Source organism: Pezoporus wallicus, unplaced genomic scaffold (assembly GCF_028554395.1).
Source record: "Pezoporus wallicus isolate ANWC-B61680 ecotype Strahan unplaced genomic scaffold, APGP_CSIRO_Pwel_v1 contig_4131, whole genome shotgun sequence".
Classification (NCBI taxonomy): Eukaryota; Metazoa; Chordata; class Aves; order Psittaciformes; family Psittacidae; genus Pezoporus; species Pezoporus wallicus.
In genome coordinates, this window is record NW_026641950.1 from 3,896,040 (window position 1) to 3,909,940 (window position 13,901).

The window sequence follows — 13,901 nt, forward strand, 5'->3', positions numbered from 1 at the left end:
TCTGTCTCCCACAGTAACATTTGCTGTGAGAGGCGGCCCATGCTGGCTGTGTGCAGGCTGCTGCCGTGTGCCAGAGCCACCGGATCATCCCGGCAGAGGATGAGAAGCGGCTCTGCAGGGACCGTGGAGAAGATGTCCATCACAGGTCCTGTCAGGCCAGGACTTGCACTTGTGTGAGGTGTAGGGGATTGCTAAACTTGTTTCTGAGACTGCTTGCCATATGAAAAAAGACAGTGACAGAGCTGCATGGAAATGCGATCTGATGTAAAACCACAGCGGTTTTCTACTTTTCAGAAAGGTTTTGTAATGTGTTTGAATTGGCCACCTGATTATCTTTGGCTGTGATTGCTAATCCTTCAATGTCCTTAACTGGTGTCCTTGATACTCTAAACTAATGAATGTTTTTAGAATATTTTAATTTTTATTTTCAACTATGCAATGGATATATCACCGGATACTTTAAATGTCAGTATGATTAAAATGCCTCATCTCCTCACAGAAATTTAAATGATTTAAACCGCTGTTTGAATTCAGCTTTGAGAATTAGAAGAGTAAAAAGCCAGGTAAACTTAGGAGGCGGCAATTTTTCCAAAAGGCTTTTTCAGTTGCCTGAAACATTGAGATGTTTTTTTCTTGCAGAGGCAAGCGCTATGCAGCTATGAGGGAATGTCTTCTGTATTCATAAAACTGGGGTGCCCCAGGGGTGGGGTTTGGGAACAGCAGAGAGTTTCTAACTAGCTGAAGGGAGTATGACAGCAAAGCAGTGGTAAGCCCTCACCTGACACTGGATACAATTGAGAGACCACATGGGTGTGTTTAGGAAGAGTCCAGATGATCCAGATCTTACCCTGAGGTTAAATTCAGGATGGGAAGCACTCTCAGCAGTGGCTGCTGCTTTGGGAAAATGATTAGATTCAAATTCCAGTGAAACAGTCTTGAGGAAACATGCTATATGAAGGGCCTTAGGTCTATAATGTGTTTCAACTTGTGGAAATAGCTACCTCAGGAAACACAATCTTTGTGTAAAAAAGATGAAATGACCTAACCAATACATATGTTCATAAAGGAGTTCTTTCTCTCAACCCTTATATCCATTTTCTCCACATTTTTCAATATATTCCTGACATTTCACCAATCAGTGTGTAGTGGAACTTATATCTTGATCAAATAACTATTGAGCTATATTAAACATTTTTAATTTGCCTGGGTGAGGTTCAAATTTAGGCCTGGGTTTCTCAAAAGTATTATTGATGTTGTTTACCTTTAACATGCACTGTATTGTACAACCCGCATCAGAACACTTTCAGGGAATTTCTGTTGTCTAAACAAATGTCTTTGTGGTTATTAATATTCAAAATATCAAAAGATGCTCTATTCTATTTGCATTATTTGTTTTATTCTTTTGAGAAAGATATTGAAATTTCAGAGTCACAAAGGGCTTTCAAGTATATAGGAGACATTTCTCCTTGGAAATGTGCAGATAGTTATTTTCAAATCCTGCTGGCCTGTGAAGAGTGTCTGGGTTATTATAATGAATTGCTAAATTATACATCCAGCAGCTAAGAGTTATTGCATCAAAACATAAGTGCAGGAAATGAGATCATCCAAAGGTACCACTGGTACTGCAATGCTAAGAACTGGATACTGCAACCATATTTATTTCCTGGTTTCCAATCTCTCCCTGTTAAAACTGCACATTAACTATTCTGTTCAATGCTGTGAAGGAGACCAGGCTGGGGTGGAGGGATACAATGAATTCGGACTCAGTTTTCAATTAAACCCCACAATCTGTTCAGTTTCTGATAATCTCTAAATTCTTTTGAAGAAATGATCATTATAACTGTGTTTAATCTGTTTTCAAAACAGACTGTGAAATAGCCATTGTGTATGCACCTTCTGTTTTTATAACTTCTGCGCTTTGATATTGTAATTGATGCAAGTGGGTGCAATTAAATCTTTATTTGGAAACTTGCAGCAAGGCAAGTCATTCAGAAAAAAAGCCACCAATGTGCTTTGACTCTAGATTCTCACACATATTTGCACTTACAATCAGAGCTTTTGTTCTGTTAAACTAACAAGGGCTATTTAGCATAAGAAAGAGTTAACACAAGCTGCCTTAGGTTGTGCTAATTTCAGGGATAACACTTGAATGAGAAAAAATCCTCAGGAAACTATGCTGGACCAATAAAAATTACTAACTTCTATTTTATTAAGTAACTCATCACAAGTGGAAAGCTTTATCGTTAAAAATATGCCAATGATTACTCTCTGGATTTTCTTAAGTAAAAGAAAGATAACAGGAGAGCAGATCAGATCTTTAGCTGATACTATGGCTAAAATAGTCAACAAACTTCACTACTTTCACTTGTTGGGCCTTTACATCAGCATATGAGACAGGCAGGGATCAATATCTGCAATCAGCTCTAATGCATGGTTTGTTAGCATGTCTTTATTATTACTGCTGTGACACAGCTATTGATCAGCTGTCACATTACTATGTGTGATTCAGGTACTGCTGTCTTAAAACTTAGCTGTGGATTTGTGTGAAAAGGTATTTCGTAGAAGGGTAAGTATTATTTATTTCAGTGAGATTATCAATCTGCTTGGTCCCCTAGCAGGGCAAGGCTGTAAAACCACAAAGTTTGGTACAGGCTGTCAGCTGCTTCTGGAAAAACTACAGGTCAAAAGCTTTTTTCTTCTGCTGGGGCTCTCAACTAAAAGGGAAAATCTTAAATGCAGTAAAATCTGGTGTGTGTATGTGTGTATATATATACATATATTTACATATATATATTTAAAAAATTTCTTTTTCTTCTCAGAAAGTTCATGTAGACCACCTATGAAGTAAAGTGTAATGTGATAGCACATAACAGTCAGGTTCAAAAACCCTTACAGCAGGTTTAAAAAACTGTATTCATTTATCTGGATAATACATCCAGGCCTTCTTGAGGCCCAAGAAGATTACTTCAAAAGGGCACTCTTTGGCAGAATGTATATCCAGCACAAGCCAAGGCTATTTATGGAGTTCCCATGTCAAGCTATCTTCCTGACAGGAAAGGTCAGCCTCTTCATGTCTCTCAAAAAAAATGTGGCAGAGGCACAAACCTCAGTCTAACACTACTTAGTATGAGGAAATCAAACTCTGCTCCACTGAAAACTTCTTTATTGTTGATGAAAGTGGTTCAAATAGCACCTGAGCTAGTCCCTTTAAAAAGTGCTTGTTTCTGATGATTGCCTCTTGAGGTAATTCAGCATTTCAGTGACAGATCTCACCTCCTGTAGTGGGACAATTACCCATTAGTAGAGCGCTTTCTATCCCTCATGCCATCCTTCAGCAAACGACACTTGTAGAGCTTCTCCAGTCTGACTTACCTGGGGTTTGTTTGAGTTCCAAAAGTTGATTTTAAGATCAGCTTAACACCATTTAAGATGAGACTGGCTTTGAAAGGAAATGTATTTTCTTCCATCTCTCCCTTTGCTGTACATTTCTGTGCCTTTTCTTGCGTCAGCACTAGCATTTTTACAGCTTTATGGTCTGATTCAATGTGACTGAAATTTAGGCATTAAAAACAAACAAAAAAGTGGTTAGCTAATGTTTATGTAAAGGAGTCAGCAGGAACAAGAACCTGGAGTAGAAAAGCAAGGAAAAAAGATGGATTGTTGCTTCCAGTGTGTTTTGCGGGATGTGAACCTGCCCTCTAAAGCTGCATCATCTGCAGCTGAAAAGCAGCTCCTAGCTGCCTTGGTGGAGCTGGGTCTGGGACAACAGACCTTACCACAATTCTTTTGCAAATTCTGATTTTTCATTGTAAAAATGACTCTCTGATTGCATTCAATTTGAAGAAAGTGTTAGAAAGGCCTTGGGTTTATTAAAGTTTGGAATGAAAACAAATTTCAAAACTAGTTGCAAAATGGCATTTCTGTCTTTCTAGAACAGTCTGTACAGCCTTGGGAGGAGAATGAGCCAACTATAAAAAATACTCAGAATTTCCTAGGACCATACAGAAGTAAAAAATGGCTCTGCCTCCTATATGAGTCTAAGTAACGAGGTTCCACCTTCCCACTCATCGATACCATAATGAAGGAAGAGGAAAATATTTCTCTCTCCCTTCAACCAAATGTGGAATTAAAATAAAAACAAAATAAACCAGCAAGGCAAATATTACAACTTCCTGCTTCTTTTTTTTTTTTTAAACTCAACTTCAGTGACACAAGCTTGGAAAAGATTCAGTGCCCTAAGTTACCACTGAGAGTAAATAGTAATTATATTTGCCATGAGATGAGGTTTCGGGTAAGTGTCAACCTAAGGACAGCAGATGAGACTGTGCTGGGACTTTCCCTTTGCTGCTGTAGTAGATTTTGCTTGGATGGAGAGGAGAGGGAGAGCTAAAGGGCTGATCAGGCCCACAGTAACACCAGGAGCAGCAAATGCTTTTCCAGCCAGACTTCCATTTTGCCCCTCTCAGTCCTGCCCCTTTCCTCTCTCCTGTGTCCCATCCCCTTTATAGTGGTCACAGCCTGGGAAGTGCCAAAGGACTACCTAGAGACAGAGAACATGACTGCTGTGTTAAATGGCAGCGGGGGAGAGCTGGGGGTACTGATAGAGAATGGGGGAAGCCATGAAAATAAGGAACAAGACCCTCCTGTGCCACAGAATTGAAGAGAAAGTACAGAGAGGGCAGACTGTCAGAAGGGTCAAGAATCTCTTTTCTTACCCACAGCTTTTCAGAAATGCCACAGACAGCAGGCTCTGCAGCCCAGTGTCTGTTTTTCCAGATTATCTTTTGTGAAAACTTCCCTGAAATGCTTCAAACACCCCTGTTAACACCCCTTTCCTGCAACTATTCCCTAAAACTTTTCCCTAAGCCCTGCAAACGCTTACCCTTTCTTTGAAAACCCTCCAGCTCCTTGCTGCCCAGCTTGAATACCTTCAGCCTCTTTTGCTTTCCTGAAATTTTACTCATACTTTCTTGTTCTCCAAAGTACTGTGTGGTTTTTTTTTCTGTCCTTTATATTTTTCTTTCTGCCACTACTACAATGCTGAATTTCACCTATCCTTTCTTCACCCTTGGGACCACAGGGTTACATCCAGTCAATACAGGCAAAAAGTCTGCTGCTCAGTAGGCCCCTCAGATGGCATCACTCACATTCCTTAAGCTACCTCTGCTTGGAAAAAAATGATGTTTTCTTCATCACTCAAGACCCCCACCAACATCGATACAGGACCTGCACCTGTTCTTGGGACTTTTGTACATTCAGAGCGACTGTTCTGACCTCCAAACTAATCATGATGTCTTCCAGTAGCTCTCCACCCCATGTTAACAGTTCTCTCTTGACCCTTTTCAATATCACATTCAGTTTTTACTCCGTCCTCACATTTTGAGTTTTCTCTCAGATTTTTTTTTTTACTGACACAAGATGTGAGCCATAGTTGTTTTCAGGAGGTGTACTAGAGGTTTCAGCAGTAGAATGAGAGCATTCTGGGCTTTTGTCACCTAGAAAGGGAATGACAAGTGGTTTGGGTCAGTGGGATAAGCATATTAACTTTATTTCTTTTTTTTCTTCAAGTAGCTGGCTACATTTGAATTGTTATCTAAAGGTCATGTTTATAAACATACTTTTTAATGCTGTTTGTGTTTGGTTTGCAATCTATGATATCTGTACTTTAGGCCCAGCAACAAGAACTTAGATGTAGAATTGTATATATATAATCCTATGCATACATGTATTTTTTGATTCTGCATGCAAACATTGTCTAGACATGTCTACACATACTTTTCTTGGGATGGCTATTGGCATTTAAGCCATTCTTATGTGTAGAAGGTACTAGTGGCACCCGAGACAATGTTAGGAAGACTTGGTTCCAGCAAATGCATTCTCCTATGCTGTGAATAGTGGCTTATCATTCTTTTGGTGACTTAGGACTGTTGTATGACATTAGTATGTGCTTACCTTAGGTGTTATGACTAGGTCAAGATTTATAATCCAAAGAGTCTTGAGTGAGTCTACCAGCTATTACAGCTGCATTAGCCTACCTGTTTATTTGTAGGTGCTTAAGTTAGGTGCCAATTTCCTTGAGGTTAATTGTCTTAGCAGGTGCAACTGTGAAGTTAATTATATACAAGAGGTAACCTAATCATATTGGCTTGTTTTCTAAGTCAAAACAGAAGTGAGACTGAAAGGACCTTGCCACCATATAAAAAATTGCTGTATAGAGGTATAGCTGCTCCTACAATGTGTCTGGTCTTTCTGCTCCCGAATATTCTCATCATTATGTCTGAGATGAGATCACAAAGGGGTTAAATGAAATATTTTCCTCAAGTGTTATGGGATTTGTTGATGCTTTTTTATTATAAAAATAAAAGGGTTACAGGGGCTGTTGCTTCCTTGACTCTAGGAAAAAAATGAATCTGTATGTTATACTATGTGTATTCCCACGCTCTTCCCCAAACAACATCAAGAACATAGTTGTTTTTTTAGGCAAGTGATACCTTGATTATATGCAATATTGGAGTCATACTCAAGAGGGGAAATGTAAGATTGAACCTTTATAATGATAGTTTTACTGATCTTGGTGAGTTTAACCTAGGAGTAATTCAAGTCCTTCGCTCTTTGTCATTGCAGTTTTTTCAGGCTGAAAGTTTTGAGTAAAGGCAAAGATGAGAATTATGTAAAAGGGAAGGACTTAAAGGTGACTATTGGTCATCAGTTCACTCATAATTAACATTAAGAGCTATGAGACATTCTGGCTTCTAAATTGTTGGTATTTTTTCAATTTTTGTTAAGTATTGGATGGTTTACCTCAATTTTTTTTCCAGTAATGAAATTGAACTCTGTCCAAAATTGTGAAGTCAGCAGAAGTTCTGAGAGCACATTGCTCACTGAGTTCTCACACTTTAAAGCCTTACAGACTCCATATGTACTCTCCCCTTAGCACTTTCCCTGCTGCTGAGCATGGGATCACCTACCTTGTGCTGACTGCTTAAGTCTGTTGATTTTCCTGTCTTTATTTGCCCCTGTTTTCCAACTGTTGAGCTCTTCCCAGACTCACTGATCACTTGTTTACTGTGCTGGAGTTGGAACTCTTGGCCGGCTGGCAGCTCAGAAGTGAAGAACCACAGCTTCTCAGTGCATTAAATTGTCATAGTAGGGTCTAGCTTGGAAAAGCTTTTTTTGGCTTTGTTTTTTAATTTTCCCTAAGCATGACATGACAAATATGAAGGGTTTCATTTGTTGGGATTTTTTCCTCTTCTTTTTTATTTTTGGATACTTAAAAAAAGAGTTTAGCAATGACAAATCTAATATCTCTTCTGATGATTGAGAAGTAAGTAAAAAACTTGTAAGACCAATAAGAAACTTGTCTTTTTTTCACAGTGGCCTTGCTTGCTAGTGAATTTCTATGCAACCACGAATAAGGGGGCTACCTTAGGAGAAACAGTAACTGAGGAGAATCAGTATTTTGGGAGGGAATGGAAGGGAAGCAACACAAATTTGGGACTGAGGATCATTGCAACCATTAATCTTCTCCTGGGCACAAGTGATGGAAATGATAACAATATGACAAATTGTAAAGTCCTGTGATGAACTGAGTCAATTATAAACTCTTGTCTGTCTCTCCTGCACTCTGTCCTCTGCTCTGGTTATCCCTCAGGGGACCATTTTTAGCACTGCAGATGTGAGTTAAATTGTAGTTGGGGATAACTTCCATACCATCCAGTTCCACTGCCGGGAAGATGGAGAAGAGCGGGAGAGCTTCCTTTAAAAACTAAAGAAGGTTAGACTCTGCCATCCCACAACAACTATGCGCAGGAAGGTAATTGTGAGTCTGGAACTGTACTCTTAATGCACTTTTAAGGTAGTCCTTTTGTACCTAGCATATGTATGGATTCATACAGAGAGAGTATGTGTATATGCTGATATACATACCCAGAAAATATGGAAATTGCTCTGGGACACCTGAACTAGCATCCATGCTTCTAGGATACAGAATCCTGCATTTTCAGTACTTGCACTGTATGTAGCTCACTGAATCTTGCAGTGGTTTTTGCACATTAGCCTTGTATTTTTATACAGAATAATCATTGTTGGAATATTATGTTCGAATGAATAGGTTCAACAAACACAGTAGTAGCATGTTCTACTCCATTTGGTTGCATGTCCTATAAATATATTGTTTCTTCTTCTTCTGCTGAGATTTTAGAAGAAAGGGTTGATCTTAACTATGCTACTCAAAGCTCTCCAAGTTTGGAAGGTGCACCCTGGGAGCCCAATGAAGCAATTCAGAAGACTGAAGTGAAGGAACTCTTGACTCCTGAATCTTGCTTGGCCTTGAGCAAGAGCTTTCAACGTGAGTGAATTAACAGAACTCACAGAATGGTTGAATCTCTTTTAAAAGCAAAGGGAATGCTTTTTAAAGACTATGTGACTGTGGAATTCAGGTGATTCAAGGTTAGGAAACAGAGCAGTTTCACACAGAATATAGTTTGGGATTTAGCACACAAATTTTACAGGAGCCCATGTCTGACTTTGCAATGCTTACATATGGAGAAAAATAAAATTATCTTTTGGCTTCACTAGCAGCTACTGTATACTCAATACTTTTGATCAGATCATTCTTACTTGGGTTCCTGAACACAGATTTATGAGCCAACCTTTAAAAGACTTGGCTGAAGTTCTCAAAAGGAATCAATTTCTCTTATACTTCCCCTGATGTGGCCTGAAAACTACCAATAGCTAAATTCTTTAAGAAAGAAAGAACAGCTGTACCACGCTAAATCATGGGTATACTAGGCTTGGCAATCTTCAATAGTGGAAAATAGTAGATGCTTGGGGTAAAGTGTAAGAATAGAAGCACAGAATTATAGCTGTCCAGGCAGTTCAGGGATTCCCTGGACCAGAAGTTCTGTATTTGTATTCAACTGCTGTCAGTAGACTTTTTTTTTTCATTAATTTGCCAAAACACTTGAATACATGTAATTTTTTTTTCCCCAATGCTTTCTGCAGCAAGGAGCTCCAGGTCTTCTCCATGCTCCATATGAGGAAGTGTATTTTTCTGTGCTTCTCTGAACCTGCTATTTGCTGGGATCTTTAAAAAGAAACATTTGTTAGTAATTCCTTATTTGACTCTTTTTTTTCCAACTCAGGATTTTAAAGGCCTTTTGATTATATCTCGTCAGTATATCACCCAAGCCCCACATAAGCCTATACATTTTAGGCTAGAATTTGACCATGGACTTGTCTGTGGATTTATAGTTTTGTTCTAGAATCTCTCCTTTTCCTATATAAACTCTTCTAAACTAATTAAATCCAGGGCAGATTTATAATGATTCAAGGAAATAAAAAAGCAAATTCTCTTCATATTGGCAGTGGAGATAGACTGAGGTTGCTGCAGGAACCATGAAAAATCCCTTTCAATTACTTCTGAGAGCTGAAAATGCTGGAGCTGAGAATTACATGAGGCTCTTGAACAGCAGTGCTCATGTGGGGATGTGTACGTATGTCTGCAAAGACACACAAAACTGCCATCTGTGCTGGAGGGAAGGTGATGAGTTTAGTCTAAGCAACACTGAGTGAAGCTCAGAGCCCTGGCTTAAAGATGCTGCTGGCTACCATGGAAACTAATTGGAGCTAATAAGTGAGGGACATGTTAATTGTGGAAAAAAAAAAACCAAAACAAGACTATTTCTCAATATCACAGTTGCCTAAAATTAATCTTGCATATTAGGAATGACTTGTTTTACTTGGGTAAAGCATTATTCACTTTGTTACAAGTCTTACCTGAGTGGGGTCAGTCTGACCTTAGCAGGAGTTCTCAGGTTCAATAGTCAACTTGAGAACCCTTTTTATGATGCATTATTTTTTCCAGGATCCAGGTACAGCTCTTCCATTGCAGCTTCATTTCAGCCTTTAAAACCTAAACTCTTTGCAGATGGCAGTCTGGGTAGAGGAGAAGCAACAGAAAAGTCTTTTATAAACTGTCACAGCAAACTAAATCTGGCTGTAGTCATGAGTAGCGGTTAAATTATCCTACAACATCAGCAGTAGCTTTTATGTGAAAACATGATCGTGCACAAAGTTTGAGGGTTATTGCTTACGTTGGTTTTGGAGATGAAATTTTATATTTCAAGTAACTGAAGAGTCTTTGAAGATAAATGTTGGCATGCATGTGTCTCTGTGTACAAAATGCGCAGTTAGGGGTCCTTTTAACCGTGTCAATTTTACACTCTTGTGACTTGACAGGCATCAGCAGAAGCATCCCTGACTTACACAGGCATAAAAAATAACAGAACTGGGCCTGCACATTTTGTGAATGTTCAGTATCTTATGTATATTTACACACAGATATAATATACAACATTGTGTAAGCATGCATGCAACACCCCATAAAATAATTGTACTGCACATAACTGTCATTCATGGTGGTTAGAAGTAGCTAGAGGTTGAACCCTGTTGAGTCTGCATCTAATCTGACCAATATCAAATGGAGCAGTCATGAGCAGAGCTGCATTTTAGACAATGAGTCAGTACAGAGGATGATGCAGCACAATTTGTTTTTTTTTTTAATACTCCACATTTCTTTTCACTATACATTTTTAATGCAGAGTTACTAATACAACACTGGTAAGAAGTACAGCTAAAGAAAATGCAAACGAGTTAAATAAAGTCTCCAGGGTTTTCCGAGTGTGTAACTTTATACAGCCTGTTTACAGACCACATTCTGCTAGCATAAAAAAAAAATCAAACCAAACCCTTGCCCTGAAGACATAACTGGCAACATTATAAAGCTTACGATACCCCAGGGACAGTAGTTGCATCCTACTTCACTACATATTGTTGTCAAAAATACAAAAATATTGGTTAGTTGTTTATTTATCTGGAAGTAGCAGATTAAGGAGTAGTGTTTCAGTGAATACCCAATATCTGTGAAAGCAGACACTGTATCATCACTTTGGGGATTAATTTGAGCAAACGCAGTTGTGACTACAGTTTCTTCTTTTTCCCTTCTCCAGGTCTGCTCTGATAACAGCTAACTAGGCACAAACCACAGCTTTTTAATTTCACTTTTTATTAAGTATTCACTTTGCCACTAGTGATTTCAGAAATAGCTTTGTATAAGGTATTAAAGAACAAGTAAGCCAAATCAACGTTTGAAGACTCTCATATGGCTTTCGTATAGCTGGGTAGAGTGTCTTTTCACAATTGCAAACCTTTCTTCAAGTTGGGTGTTAACACTTTTGGAGTAACTTTTAACGCCAAAACGACGCTCCTCCTTCTCAGTTCAAAGAAAACACAACATCTGTCATAATGTGAAATGTAGATTTAATGCAAGTGTCAAGTCAGGCACTTGGTAATGAGGTAAAAACCCTTGAGATTTTAAGTCTCTCTTCCGTGCTATCATATTACAGGGAGGGGAAAGGAAAGAACTGTTTCTTTGGCATTTAGCAGCTTTTCTATGTCCCTTATCTGTCGTTCCCGGACATCTTCTGTAAATTAGTATATTTTTCCTGGCAGCGTCTCTGGGAGAACGGAAGCTGTGATAATGCTGGCTTTGTGGCCGAGGGAAACTGAGGTACAGACTAGATACAGTCCAGACCTGACGAAGCACTGCCCAGAGCCCCCAGCCCCGGCTAGGGGTGGGTGGTGTATCCCGAGGGGAAGGGCAGCCAGCCTCAAACTCTAGGGCTGCACCCCGCAAGGGAAAGTCCGAGGGGGCGCGGCGTTGGCGGAAGCGGTTGGGCTGGGGGAAAGCAACAGGCTGCTGGGACCGTTTCCCGGAGCGGGGTGAAAGGGGCGCGGGGACCCGGCCACCCGGCCCCCAGATGGGTGCGGGGAGTCCGGCGCGGGGAGCCCAGCGCGGGGAGCCCGCTGCCGAGCCCGGTGCGGGTAGGACGGTGTGGGAAGCCCGATGCCGAGCCGCGTGCGGAGAGCTCGGTGCGGGAAGCCGGCTGCAGAGCCCGCTGCAGGGAGCCCGGCGCGGGCGGACCGGCGCGGAGCCGGGGCTGTGACAGCCATGCCGCGGTGGTTTGGCGGCGGCAGCAGCCCCGGAGCGGCTGCGCGCGTGCTGTGGACACGCCGAGGAGCCCGAGAGTTTACACCAGGTGCGGGGAACCGAGGGCTCGTGGGGAAGACTTGCAGGTATCTGGGCAGAGGTAACAGTATTTGCCCTTCGGATTTGCCCCCTTCTCCCAGCCTCGCCCCTACCCCCTGGTTTTCCTGCAGGCTCCCTCCGCCGTTCCCCGGAAAGGTTGGAGGCGGCCCCGGGGTAATCGCGAAACGAGTTGGGATTTCGGGATGCAAATGTCCGTGTTGCGGTGCAAACGACTTCCAGATTAGCACTTTATCAGGATTTCCAACCTCATCTTTTATCTCTTTTAGGAAAGCGTCTCTCGGAGGAGATTGCCCTCAGTAGACCCGCCATAAAAAAAAAAAAGAGATTTTAGTGTTGCTCTTGTGCTTCTGTACATCCCACTGTGAGGGGGTCCCAGTGGTCCCTTGGGAATACAAGGAGTTGTGAGAAGTAACACAACTGGCCACCAGACTAACCCACTCCCTCTACCTTCCCGCTAGTACCTCCCCCTTCTGCTCTTTTTTTCAATAGCAGCCCTTTCTCAAAATCTCAGGTTACTTTGCTAAAGAGTTCTCAGCCCTATAGTTTCTGCCCTTGTCTCTGCCTCCAGCTCCTTAAGAGCCACCCAGCCCCAGCGATTGGATTGGGCAGCCCGCCTTGACACACCACTGTGCCGAGTGCTTGAGGACGTGTTTCAACAGATGGTTGGGGTTAGTGTGTGTCATCACACTCGAGTGGGGATTAGGGGAGAGAGGCAGCCTTGCTGGAGCTGTGTGGTCTTCCCCAAGTGTGAGCTGCGAGCGAAAGAAGAAATACCTAGCTTTGGGGAGAAGAGGGAGCAATCATTTTCAGCAGCTCAGAGGGAAAAGTAAAACCCCACACTTTGTTCAGGTAAAGTAAAAGGCACTCATGCCTCCTTTTTTTTTTTTTTCCTCCCCCCCCCTTTTTTTTTTTTCCTTTTATGTTTTTTTTTCCCCTTTTTCCTTCACGGATTTCAGAGGAATGCTAGCACAGCACACTTGTCAAAGCCAGTTGCTGTTGCCTTATCAATGCTGCTATTGTACGGCTGACAGATAACAGCGAGCACAGCCTGATGCTTGGCTGTCTTCATAGAGCTAACACTCTTAACGCGGCTAAGGTCACGCTTTTGAAGGTGTAGATTGGAAAATCTCCTCTGGAGAGGAGTATCCCAGCTCTGCGGGTGCCACCTCTGTCCCCCCCCCCTCTTTCTCCGGCTGGCGCTGCTCCGCTTCCCGTACACACGGTCCGCGCCGGGACCGCCGGCAACCGGGCAGGGGGGGCTGCAGCGGGGGCTGCTGGCTACTGTCTCGGAGGGTAAAAAATACCCCCCGTATTTCGGTAAATCCGTGGAAACTGGTGGCCGGGCGCGGAAGGGATCGGGGCAGAGTATTTCCTAGGGTTGGAGGAGGATGCTTGAGCAGTGTGCAGCCTGTCTGGAGCTCAGCTGGGAGGCAACCCGGCGTGTTTTTGAAAGTGCGTTTGAGATGTCTGTAAAGTTTGAAGACTCCTTTATAGAGACCTGGCTGGACTTCTGATGATCGGCATCGAGATGGTTTGGCTTACACATGGTCTTAAAGAGAAAACCAGTAAAGTAGGAAAAGGCAGGGTACAATGTAGTGCTGCTCTTACAGCTGCGGCAGAGCAGATGGATGTAATTCATTTGCAGATCTGTTTGTGAAAGTTTTACAAGTCATTGAAAACTAAGTAGCATCACTATAATGGATCATTAAAGTCTCGCTATATTTGTAGATGCTAAACTAGCGATCTAAAGTGATAATTAAAGTAAGCAAAAATTTATGTTTAGGAAGGAAGA

General features: G+C 41.6%; 1 protein-coding gene across 4 annotated transcripts in view; it reads left to right on the plus strand.

The window, feature by feature from the left end:
* Positions 1 to 12,609: 12,609 nt before the first annotated feature.
* SULF1 (sulfatase 1) overlaps positions 12,610 to 13,901 on the plus strand; it is a 122,840-nt gene continuing 121,548 nt past the window's right edge. For 2 of the 4 annotated variants that reach the window (XM_057426174.1, XM_057426176.1), the window contains exon 1: positions 12,611 to 12,958. The gene's annotated coding sequence lies outside the window, so the exon portion shown is untranslated. Of the gene's footprint in view, positions 12,964 to 13,901 lie in introns of all 4 variants that reach the window. The other 2 variants (XM_057426177.1, XM_057426175.1) reach the window with 2 other exon arrangements.